A 12,807-nucleotide genomic window follows, 5' to 3' on the forward strand; every position below is an offset into this window, starting at 1 on the left:
GTTGGCCCTCCCAAAGGGTATTATCACACACTTTTCTGTGTTGACATCCATTTACCAGCTTTACCCAGCTGACCAATCCATTGACACATTCATGTGGTTTTTAGCTATCCTCTTTATTATTTACCAGACTTCCAATTTCTTTGTCATCCACAAACTTCTTGATCATATCTATGACATTTTAGTCCAAATAATTTAGGTACACCAAAAACACGAAGAGTCCCAGCAACAAGGCCCATGGAAAACCATTGGAAAACAGATTTATTTAGATTCTGGACTCTCATTTCAAATTCAACTATGTTCCTCACCATCTTCATGAAGAAATCTATTATGTTATGGTCACTCTTCCCAAGGGAAGATTGCTAATCACACAGCTGGATTGCTAATTATTCCTTTCTCATTGCACAATACCCAGCACCTTGCAAACACACAACTATTACCATCGAGAAGGGCAAGGAATATGTGGGAACACCACCACTTACAAATTCTGCTGCAGTTCACTCACTATCCTGACTTTGAAATATATGACCATTCCTTCAGTGTCGCTGGGTCAAAATCTTGAAATTCCATTCCTAATGGCATAGTGAGTTATTGTGGACTGCAGTGGTTTGAGAAGACAGCTCTCCACTGCCAGGAGCACCAACCGAGAAAATGACACCACTAACAACTACACCAAACTGAGAAATTTGGATAAAAACTCTTGAGAGTTTCACAAAGTGGAAGCCTGAAGGTCAGAACTCTTTGAATCGATCATTTTAAAAGACTTCTCAAGAACATGAAACTCAGTGAAGAAGAATTCATCTGGAATGAAATGCCACTCTGGTACTAGATTGCAGAATGGAAACTACCCCTGTCCCGGGTACACCTTCAAACCTGGTCTTCTGTCACTTAACACTTGGCTACCTGTCTGTTGATGGACAACTATAATGATTCCATTTTCAATTGGTAAATCACTAGATCTGAAGTTGCTTTATCATGGAATCAAAACAATTATTCTATGACCACCAGGGTCAATAAAAAGCAACGTGTACATGGCCACGCTGAGAGTTTTTTAGGGCAAAGATCATATGCACGCCCCTTAATTCTGCATACCTAATGTGAATCATTATAGAAGCAACTGAGGTAGTGCTTGATTTGGTTTGTTTGGTCTGGTCTGAAATAGCTTAAATCTTTCAACCTGACACTGAAGTGACCCATTAAATGACCACTTCCAATATCAATCAATGACCCTCAAAATACATTTACCTGATAACACATTACCTCCTCAAAAGGTAACAATGAAAATTTACAAGTCACTTACAACAAATGTTGTTGGTGACAAGTCCACAAGTGCATTTCGACTAACCAGACCCTTACCACTTCAGTCTATCGAACATTACGTTCAAAATATGAAGCATTAGTGCGCAATAAAAGAGTCTTTCAATGAGAATCCAGAACAGTGGTAATTTATGATATAAGTCAGTGCAATTAGTATGAAATAGCCTGGAGGCAGCATAACAAAAAATGCCACTTTCTGAAGTAGTGATGATGATGAGGAAGAGTTACACATGCCACACAATCCAGCAGAAAGGTGCACCTAAAATTAATACAGCGAATAAAAGACTACAGCTTCCTATTTGCAGCACCCGTGGGAAATGCATAATGTTAGTGCAGGAATGGGGGCTGCCAAGCAATGGTGAAGAAATAGTCGTGAAATTAATCACTAACACAAAGTACAGGTCTAATTTCCATGGAAAAGTATACTGAGAAAATGAAGTGATGCAGAAAAGAAATAAATCATCTTGAAACAGTGAGAACACCTTTAAGCAGTTGATGAAGAATACCCAAACATAAGGATCATCATCCACTCAAGACGTTCGGTTATATTGCTGAAAGACAAGAATGTACACACAGGCAACTACATCAAGGCAAATAAAACACGTTACTGCACATTAAATGTAGGCTGTATAGCAGCAGTGATTGTACAATGTTGAGTAACCTAAACTATTTTGTTTAATATAATGGAGCAAACTCAATTGATTGTGTTCAGCTTGAGGGATACCATTCCATAAGTTCTGTGTTCTATGTGTAAGGTGAGGAGGTAAGGCTCTGTCAATAAGCAGAACCAGTACAGAAATTACTTTAATACAGGGGTGGCACGGTGGCTCAGTGGTCAGCACTGCTGCCTCACAGCACCAGAGTCCCAGGTTCGATCCCAGCCTCGGCTGACTGACTGTGTGGAGTTTGCACATTCTCCTAGTGTCTGCGTGGGTTTCCTCCGGGTGCTCCGGTTTCCTCCCACAGTCACAAAGATGTGCAGATCAGGTGAATTGGCCATGCTAAATTGCCCATAGTGTTAGGTTCATTAGTCAGAGGGAGATGGGTCTGGGTGGGTTATTCTTCGGAGGGGCGGTGTGGACTTGTTGGGCTGAAGGGCCTGTTTCCACACTGTAGGGAATCTAATCTAATCTAAACCCCACACTCTTTCAATCTGCACTGTACACTTGTCAACTGAGCTACCCAACACCACTAACCCAAACACCACCCCCATCGCCAACTCCTCAATATTTAACTCGTAGAGTGTTGGGCATCGACAATAATCCTTTCCGATGGTGACAATTGAAAAGAATGTTCCATTTTATAAACACAACCACAGAATGTCCCAAAGCACTTTACAACTAATGAAGTACTTCTGAAATGTAGTCACTGTTGCAACGTTGGAAACAAACCAACATCGAGCTTGCTGGCTTACTACATGACATGGCCGCACCCTGCTGGTAAAATACCAATTGTGGCAGGAAGAGGCCCATTAAGTGGTTCATTGGATGTGGGCAACGCTTGCTGGGCTCGTGTTTATTGCCCATCTCTTGAAGATGGGAGGTGAGTTATCTTCTTGAATGACTGCAGTCCTTGCGATCCACAATGCTGTTCAGGAACAAGTTCTGATCTTTGACCCAGCAACCCTATAGGATTAGTGACATAGTTCCAAGTCAGGATAATAAGTCACAGGAGAGAAACTTACAGCTGATGGCGTTCCTATGCATCCTGGCGTCACCGCATCATCGAGGAGGATAGTGAATATTGAAGGTGGTAGATGAGGCATTCCCTTTATCCTGGATGGTCTCAAGGGTTTGAGAGACAGGTACTCTGGCCTTTAGGTAGCATTGGTGTGAGCACTTAAAATGTCAGAGCATAGTAGGCTATGGACCGAGTGCAGGTGAATGGGATGAGGGTAGATTAGTGTTTGTTGGTCAGCATAGACATGGTGGGCTGAAGGGCCTGTTTCTATGCTGTATGATTCCATCTCTATCTCTATCTCAACCTTATTTCTGAGCTGCACTCATCCAAGCAAGTGGAGAAGATATACTAACGCACATGGTAATCACCAGGAGGTTTCCTTGCCCATGTTCGACCGGATGCCGTGAGACTTCATGAGTCCAAAGTTAACGTTGAGGACTCTTAGGGTAACTCCCTCCCAACTGCCTACCACTGGCCTACTAGCGTTCAGCCAGTGAAGCAGGACATCGATTGATGATGGTACGTGGGGCATTATGTGTGACATACAATTTGTGAGAATAGTTATGTCAGACTGTTGCTTGACTTGTCTGTGGGAGAGCTCTCCCAATTGTGAAAATACTGCAGATGTTTCTAACGTGGACTTTTGCAGGGGCGACAAAGCTGGATTCCCTCATGATGCCTAGCAATCTGTCCCTTTAATTCTTTTCTTGAGACTTTGAAGTGGTTCGATACAACCGAGTGACTTGCTGGTCAGTTCAGGGGCAGTTAAGAGTCAACCACGTTGCTGAGATTCTGGAATCACATACATGCTGGAGCAAGTAGGGATGTCAAATTTTATTCCCTAAAAACTTTAAATAACCAGTTGAATTTTCACTTCAATTGATATGAGTTGCCATGGCCAGTGCTACTGAGAGCAGCTTTATAATCCAGCTTTAATTGGACAGTTGGGGGGTTGAATCAATGTTCCCATTAGTTTGGGCCTTTAGATCTATGCCCAGTGACAAGAGGAGGAATATCGTCCATGAAATGTGAAGGTTGACCCCACCAAGAAAGTGTTCATTGAGGCCAAACAAACAATCCTGAGAGGAAAAGGCCACCATTAAGTTCAGAAGAGGCAACAAAATGAAACAAAAAGGCTTTCAGAATTAGAAACACTCAGACATTCATTGTTTTAATTAAGTATTTCAAAAAGAGACATTTATTGTATTGTCACAGTGCCCATTTTGTTTGGGTATTTGTTTTTCTCGATGAATGCTAGAGAACTTTAGCAGCCATTTTGAAATGGTTCCCTTGTACATAAGAAATATGTTGTGATTATAAAGAGGTCAGCCAGCTAGACATTTTCAATGTGGGTTTGTCTGATTGGGGCTGTTAATCTTGTCTAATCAGGGAACCCTGGTTGACAGTTAAGAACAGGAGTGTCAGACATCCTGTTCATTCTAGAAGCTGGCTCTGAGGAAGCTAGATCAGTGTCAAGGACTCTCCATGTGTAAATAAAGGGCAACTTGGTGATGGGCTACCAGCCTCATTGGTGACGAAAGAAAAGCACACTTCTAAAGAAATTCGATCGCAACAGTCAGCTTGAGTTAGGGTAACAATTCATGGCATTATGCTGCTATCGAATATTGGATCCAGTATGACGAAAGATTGTTTTGTTTTCGATAAATGACACTAGGGCAGATGAAAAGAACAAGTAATTTTCCTGACACCTTGTGGACCTGCAGCTTTTTCAGTTATTAGGAGCCTGACTTTCCCTGAGGCACCAGATATTACAACCTTTTAAGAATTGACAGATTTAGTTAAGGAATATTATGACCCCAAGCCTCCTCTGATTCTGAGATGCTCTTTGTTTCATTCGACAATTTGAGAACCAAGGGAATCCATATTGGAATTTTTGACGAGGTTAAGATGACTGCCAAAAATATGCAACTTTGGTTTAACCCTTAATAAGATGCTGAGAGACCATTTGATGTGTGGAATTAATGATGTAACCATCCAAAAGGCCAATTAGCTGAAGTCCAACTGGACTTCAAACTGGCACTACAACTGGCTTTAACACAAAAAATGTGGTAACTGGAGCATGGCATGCAGGGTATTCCAAATGTGCTTGGGAAACACCAGTTGAGTATAGGCAATTGAATAGCCTCAGTCAGAACATATCACGAAAGAAGGGACTCTAGATCAGCCCACAGAAAAACCCCCAAACAAAGCCAAGCCTCAACAAACAGTTAAAATTTTCTTCAGGGTCCAGGCCGGCAAGCCATTGTTGTTGTTGCTGGTACACGCACTCAAGACAGCAAAAGGGTCCCACTAGGCCTAACTGGAGAAAGAAAACTCATAGGCCAGTATCTAGGAGAGTACACTCCTTGGAAAGTCCAGTTACACCTGGTTTGGAGCAGTTAAATTACTTAGCAACATCCAAATTAGAACCAATCAAAATAAATGTCTGGTTAAATGGTCAACCAGTTCTAATGGAGGTCAATGCCAGTGTGGCTGTTTCAGCGATCACAGAATCAGTCTTTAACAAAATTTGCTTGGATGCCAGCCTTAAGGTTTGAGCAAGACCTTGGCCTGACTGAGAATCTATTCCAGGAAACTTTTCCAGATTAAGGGTACAACTTCAGTTTCGGTCTCTTATAGGCAGCTGTTTTACTTACCACTGTTTATAGTAAAAGGCTCCGGCCCAAGCTTGATGGGGCAAAATTGTTGAGAAAGATTTACCTAGATTGGTTCATCATTTTTTGATTAGAAAATGGCTGCCTGAGTGAGGTCCCAATTAAATACCTAGACATTTTTCAGGGAAGTCTGGGTACTGTCAAAAGAGATGGAAATGTGTTGCTGGAAAAGCGCAGCAGGTCAGGCAGCATCTAGGGAACAGGAGAATCGACGTTTCGAGCATTAGCCCTTCTTCACAGAGCCAAGGCCACCTTGTACGTTGACCAGGAAGCAACTCCACAATTCTGCAAGGCCTGCCCAGTGCCATTTGCCTTATGGTCAAAAGTAGAGGAAGAAATCACAAGACTAGAAAGAGAAGGAATCATCAAGCCAATTCAGTTTGCAGAATGTGCAACACCAATCATACCAATTTTGAAGCCTTCAGGGTTGCTTCACCGTTGTGGGGATTTTAAACAAATGGTAAACCACTTTTCACAGCTGGACAAATACGCAATCCCTCGCACAGAAGATTCATACACAAAGCTGGCAGGAGGACTGCCCTTCACAAAGCCAAACACGAGCCATGTGTACTTGCAGTTGTGGTTAGACAAGGATTCACTGATGTATGCTACAATTAATACCCATAAGGGTTTACACCAATGTACGAGACTGCCATTTGGGGTATCATAGCAGATGCTGCAGAACAATTTACTAGGTCTACCCAGGTCACCATTTATCTAGATGACATGCTAATTACAGGGAAGACCAATAACAAGCACTTCAAGAACTTGGACATAGTCTTTAGAGGCTTCTCTCAGGTGGGTATATGCCTTAGAAGGGAAAATTGTGTCCCCAGCCATTCTAAGTGACCTACTTGGGCTACACAGTTGACAAGATCAGGTTACACCCATTCTAAGATAAAGTGAGGGTGATCAAAGGTGCCCTGGCTCCCATGTCTGTACCGGGCTTTCCTTGGGCTGGTGAATTATTATAAATAGTTCATATGTAATCTGGTCTCTATCCTGACATCTTTAATTCAACTTTTAAAACAAGGTTAGACATGGAAATGATAACATTGTGAAGCTATAGCTTTCGGGGAACTGAAGAAACAGCTGCCATTCTCGAAGGTGCTGGCACAGTATAATCCCAAGTGAGATCTGGTACTGACTTGCGACGTCTCCCCATATGGCATTGGGGTTGTATTAGCTCATAGATGTCCCAATGGAGAGAATCACCCAATAGCTTATGCATCCAGGACTTTGGCTAATGCAGAGCGTAAATACACGCAGACAGTGGAGGAAGGTTTGGCCATCATTTTTGGAAGTTCCACCAATACCTTTATGGATGTAAAATTTGTGATAATAATGGACCACAAACCCCTGCTAGGTCTACATAAAGAGATCAAGACAGCGCTGCTCATACCTTCAGGCTGAATTTCGAGGTGGATCCAAATGTGTATAATTATAAGTTGGAACACCATTCAGGAGACCAAGTAGTTGGTGAGTATGCATTGAGTCACCTCCCACTGGCAGATACACTAACAGTGCTACTTTCTACTGGAAGAACCCATAATAGTAATGGACAAACTTCAGATACAGAAAGACCCAGTGCTTGTAAAACTGAAGCAGTTGCTGGTGATGGAGGAAACCAAACGACGGTCACAACCTGAATTGAAACTTTCTTGAACCTGGAGAGACCAGATTATTGTAGAGAACAGCCTATTATTATGAGGAGTCAGGAGGGATTGTCCCAAGCAAAGGTTGCTTCCAGGTACTGGCTGAGCTCCACCAGGATCATCCAGGGGTTTCCAAAATGAGGATATTGGCGAGATGTTATGTCTGGTGTCAGGACTGGATGCAGACATAGCTATGTTGGTGGGGCAGGGCCCAGAGTTCCAACAAGGACAAAACTTACCACCAGCAACTCCCCTACTTTCATGGGAATGACCGGGTAGACCCTAGACTCAGTTACGTGTACCATGCAGGTCCTTTCATGAGCTCAATGCTCTTAGTCAGTTTGGATGCACAAAGTGGCTGGATATGGATATTTGTCAAACACAGGAATAATGTCAGAAAAACTGCACACATCTTTTGCAATATAGACTCCTAGAAATGTTGGTCACAGATAATGGGCCATCATTTACCAGCTGGGAGTTTGAGTACTTCTTAAGGTCAAATGGTATTTGACACACAAGGATAGCTCCATACCATACATCAACCAATGGTCTGGCAGAAAGAGCAATCCAAACTTTGAAGGTGGGCTTAAAGAAATACTCTGCACCTTCACTCAATACCAAATTGTCTCAGTTTGTATTAGATGATAGGACCACCCCTCATGCAACTACAGGGATAGCTCCAGCAGAGTTGCTGACGGGGAGAAGACTCAGCACCAGGTTAAATCTGATCTTTCCAGATCTGGGGAGGAGGGTGAAATGGCATCAAGAACACCAATGCCGAACTCAACGTTCTGCCAAGTGAGAGAGAGAATTTGCTTCAGGTGTAGGAACAATAGGAATGGCACTGCATGGGTAAGATTCATGGTCAATCCGAGATCAGGTCCAATAGTATATGATGCTCAGGTAGGTGTGACAGTCCTGAACACACACATGGACCATATGAAAGCTGCAAACTGGCCTACAGAGCAAAAGGTGCCTCACTCCTTGACAGCCTTCCTGACTGTTCTGGAAGCCTAGGGTTCTCCCTCTCTGTCAAGGATTGAAAACAGCTCGGAGTCTGAGATGGATGCAGTGGATGTTGCCACCTTGACATCTTTGCCGCCTGAAGAAGAGAATGAATTTTTACCGACAAACTTCGAGCACAAGAGGCTAGCTACTGTGCATTACACATGGCCCGTATCAGGGGCAGAGTTGGAGGAGCCTGCAGCAGAGCTAAAACACCCCTGGAGGAGCTATAAAATATACCAGCTTGCATACATCTTCAGATTCAGTAGTGATTGTAACAAGGTCAGCCAGGGAGACGCGATAGAATATGAGTACCCTGATTGGGGCAGTTAACCTGGTTCAATAAGTGAGCCCTGGCTGATGGGTATAAACAGGAGTATCAGGGGTCCTGTTCTGAGGGATTCAGACAATCTGTTTCACAGTGACACTGACACTGCACGCTCCTCCCAGTCTGTTTCAGTGATACTGAACCACTGCAAACTTACTCCCAGGGTGTTAGTGAAACTGACCCACGGCACACTCGTAACAGTCAGTTTCACAGTAATAATCCCCCATTGCACAACCCTCCAAGTCTGTTACCAGTGACACTGTCCCACTGCACACTCCTCCCAGTCTGTTTCAGTGACACTGACCCACTGCACCCTCCTCCCAGTCTGTTTCAGTGACACTAACCCAGTGCACACTGCTCTCTGTCTGTTAAACAGTGACACTGACCAACCTCCAGTCTGTTTCACAGCTATACTGACCAACTGCAACTTCCTCCCAGTCTGTTTCACAGTGAAATTGACTCACTACACATTCCTCCCAGTCTGTTTCACTGTGACACTGACTCACTGCACACTCCTGTGATACTGACACATTGCACACTCCTCCCAGTCTGTTACACAGTGACAATGAATCACTGCACAATCCTCCCAGTCAGTTACTCAGTAACGCCGACCCATTGCACACTCCTCCCAGTCTGTTACACAGTGACAATGATTCACTGCACACTCCTCCCAGTCTGTTTCACTGTGACACTGACTCACTGCACACTCCTTAGTGATACTGACCCATTGCGCACTCCTCCCAGTCTGTTTCACTGATACTGTCCCACTGCACACTCCTCCCAGTCTATTTCAGTGATACTGACCCACTGCACACTCCTCCCAGTCTGTTATACAGTGAGACTGACCCACTGAACACTCCTCTCAGTGTATTGCAGTGATACTGACCCATTGCACACTCCTCCCAGTCTGTTACACAGTGATACTGACTCACTGCACCCTCCTCCCAGTCTGTTTCACTGTGACACTGACGCATTGCACACTCCTCCCAGTCAGCTTCAATGATAATGACTCACTGCACCGTCCTACCAGTCTGCTTCACAGTAATACGGACCAACTGCACAATCCTCCCAATCCGTTTCTGTGATACTGACCCACTGCACTCTCCTCCCAGTCCGTTACACAGTGATACTGACCAACTGCACACTCCTCCCAGTCTGTTTCAAAGTGATACTGACCAACTGCACTCTCCTCCCAATCTGTTACACAGTGATACTGACTCACTGCACCCTCCTCCCAGTCTGTTTTACAGTGATACTGACCCACTGCATACTCCTCCCAGTCTGTTTCAGTGATACTCACCAACTGCACACTCCTACCAGTCTGTTGCAGTGATACTGACTCACTGCACACTCTTCCCAGTCTGTGACACAGTGACACTGACTCACTACAAACTCCTCCCGGCCTGTTTCACAGTGATACTGACCCACTGCATACTCACCGCACTCTGCTTCACAGTGATAACGACCAATGCACACTCCTTCCGGTCTGATACACTGTCTTACTGACCCACTGCACCCTCCTCCCGTTCTGTAACACAGTGATACTGACTCTCCGCGCCCTCCTCCCAGTCTGTTTCAGTGATACTGACCCACTGCATACTCCTCCCGGTCTGTAACACAGTGATACTGACTCTCTGCACCCTGGTCCCAGTCTGTTTCAGCGATACTCACCAACTGCACACTCCTCGCAGTCTGTTGCAGTGATACTGACTCACTGCACACACCTCCCAGTCTGTTAACAGCGATACTGACTCACTGAACACTCCTCACAGTCCATTACACAGTTACACTGACCCACTGCATACTCCTCCCAGTCTGCTACACAGTGATGCTGACCCACTGCACCCTGCTCCCAGACTGTTGCAGTGATACTCACCAACTGCACACTCCTACCAGTCTGTTGCAGTGATACTGACTCACTGCACACTCTTCCCAGTCTGTGACACAGTGACCAGTCCGTTACACAGTGATACTGACTCACTGCACTCTCCTCCCAGTCTGTTACACAGTGATACTGACCCACTGCACACTGCTCCCAGACTGTTGCAGTGATACTCACCAACTGCACACTCCTCCCAGACTGTTGCAGTGATAATGACTCACTGCACCCTTCTCCCAGACTGTTTCACAGTGATACTGACTCACTGCACCCTCCTCCCAGTCTGTTGCACAGTGATACTGACACACTGCACACTCCTCCCTGTCTGTTACAATGATACTGACCCTCTGCACACTCCTCCCAGACTGTTTCATGGTGAGACTGAACCATTGCACACTTCTCCCGGTCTGATATTACACAGTGATACTGACTCACTGCACACTCCTCCCAGTCTATTACAGTGATACTGTCCCACTGCACACTCCTCCCAGTTGATTTCACAGTGACACTGACACACAGCATACAACCCCCTGATGGTTACACAGTGATACTGACCCACTGCACAATTCTCCCTGTCTGTTACACAGCGACACTGAATCACTGAACACTACTCCCAGTCTGTTAGTGATACTGACCCACTGCACACTCCTCCCAGTCTGTAACACAGTGATACTGACCCACTGCACCCTCCTTCCAGTCTGTTACACAGTAATACTCACCCACTGCACATTCCTCCCTGTCTGTTTCAGTGACACTGACTCACCGTACACTCCTACCAGTCTGTTACACAGCGACACTGATTCACTGAACACCACTCCCAGTCTGTTTCACAGTGATACTGACCAAGTGCACACTCCTCCCAGTCTGTTTCACAGTGATACTGACCCACTGCATACTCCCCCCAGTCTGCTTCACAGTGAAAACGACCAATGCACCCTCCTCCCAGTCTGTTCCACAGTAAAACTCACTAACTGCACCCTCCTCCCAGTCTGTTGCGGTGATAGTGACTCACTGCACACTCTCCCCAATCTGTTACACAGAGATACTGACCCATTGCACTCCTCCCAGTCTGTTTCAGTGATACTGACCAAGTGCACACTCCTCCCAGTCTGTTTCACAGTGATACTGACCAAGTGCACACTCCTCCCAGTCTGTTACAGTGATACTGACTCTCCACGCCCTCCTCCTAGACTGGTTCAGTGATACTGACCCACTGCACACTCCTCCCAGTCTGTTACACAGTGAAACTGACCCACTGCACACTCCTCCCAGTCTGTTACACAGTAATACTGACCCACTGCACACTCCTCCCTGTCTGTTACACAGTAATATTGACCCACTGCACACTCCTCCCTGTCTGTTACACAGTAATACTGACCCACTGCACACTCCTCCCTGTCTGTTTCAGTGACAGTGACTCACTGCACACTCCTCCCAGTCTGTAACACAGTGATACTGACCCACTGCACTCTCCTCCCAGTCTGTTACACAGTAATACTCACCCACTGCACACTCCTCCCAGTCTGTTACACAGTGAAACTGACCCACTGCACACTCCTCCCAGTCTTTTACACAGTAATACTGACCCACTGCACACTCCTCTCAGTCTGTTACACAGTAATACTGACCCACTGCACACTCCTCCCTGTCTGTTACACAGTAATACTGACCCACTGCACATTGCTCCCTCTCTGTTTCAGTGACACTAACTCACCGCACACTCCTCCCAGTCTGTTACACAGCGACACTGATTCACTGAACACTCCTCCCAGTCTGTTTCACAGTGATACTGACCCACTGCATACTCCCCCCAGTCTGCTTCACAGTGAAAACGACCAATGCACCCTCCTCCCAGTCTGTTACACAGTAAAACTCACTAACTGCACCCTCCTCCCAGTCTGTTGCAGTGATAGTGACTCACTGCACACTCCTCCCAATCTGTTACACAGTAATACTGACCCACTGCATACTCCTCCCTGTCTGTTTCAGTGACATGTGACTCACTGCACACTCCTCCCAGTCTGTTTCAGTGATACTGACCCACTGCATACTCCCCCCAGTCTGCTTTACAGTGATATTCACTAACTGCACACTCCTCCCAGTCCGTTACACAGTGATACTGACTCACTGCACTCTCCTCCCAGTCTGTTACACAGTGAAACTGACCCACTGCACACTCCTCCCAGTCTGTTACACAGTGAAACTGACCCACTGCACACTCCTCCCAGTCTGTTACACAGTGAAACTGACCCACTGCACACTCCTCCCAGT

The sequence above is a fragment of the Chiloscyllium plagiosum genome, chromosome 5, assembly GCF_004010195.1.
Source record: "Chiloscyllium plagiosum isolate BGI_BamShark_2017 chromosome 5, ASM401019v2, whole genome shotgun sequence".
In the NCBI taxonomy this organism is placed as follows: domain Eukaryota; kingdom Metazoa; phylum Chordata; class Chondrichthyes; order Orectolobiformes; family Hemiscylliidae; genus Chiloscyllium; species Chiloscyllium plagiosum.